Raw genomic sequence first — 870 nt, 5'->3', positions numbered from 1 at the left:
CACACGATATTCTATCTGTAATGTAAGAGCAAAACACACCAACAAAAGATACCCGTTAACAAGAAAGAGGGTTCTGAGGAAGTGCCAGCCTTTCTTTTCCTAAAAAGCATCCTCAGAAATGAATACTTGGTAGCTTATGTTTCTCCTGTCCATCCAGAAAAAGCATGGCAGCTACACATCTCTGTGTTTCAGCTATAACACCCTAAGAGTTAGTGTATTTTACAGTTATCCATGTAAATTCATTTGAAAAATTAGCAACAGAAAATTAAGGATGATTCCAGCTTACACAAACACATACAATACAATCTCTATAGAAATGAAGACAAGGCATACAACATTGCTTAAATAAATAAATGTTACCAGGAAAAAAAAAAGCCACAGAAGTGAAGCAACTCAATATTAAATTGAAACTTAATTGTTTTGAATTGTATTTTTTAGTCATTAGTTTTCTTACTCTTATACCTCTTTACAAATGTTTCTTTTATATGCTTAAGACTGGTAACAAGGCAGGGAGCCTGAGACAAGAGACTGGTTACAAAAACTCACTGCTAAGATTTAAATATACAGCAGACCAATTAGAACTTGAGTTTGTAGACTCGAAGAAAAACTGTTTGGCTCTGACAATGTGAAAAGCTGGTCACCATAGCTCACCTTCTCAAAGCCATCAAGCTGTCACCAAAGCTAGAGCCATCAGCTCACTTTTAGAAAGTCTTATAATAATGCTAATTACCCCATAAGAAAATTCTATCTCAGAATTACCTTTCCTAATCTTGTTATTAAAATCAAACAGAATGAAATATTTGCCCCATCATGTATATCCACAGAACCAAGAACAGAAAGTGTCTAAGCCAGTGCTTCAACTCCAAGGCT

This window comes from Mus caroli, unplaced genomic scaffold (assembly GCF_978045245.1).
Source record: "Mus caroli unplaced genomic scaffold, Mus_caroli_1 scaffold_1, whole genome shotgun sequence".
In the NCBI taxonomy this organism is placed as follows: Eukaryota; Metazoa; Chordata; class Mammalia; order Rodentia; family Muridae; genus Mus; species Mus caroli.
Note: the sequence above shows the minus strand (reverse complement) of the source record.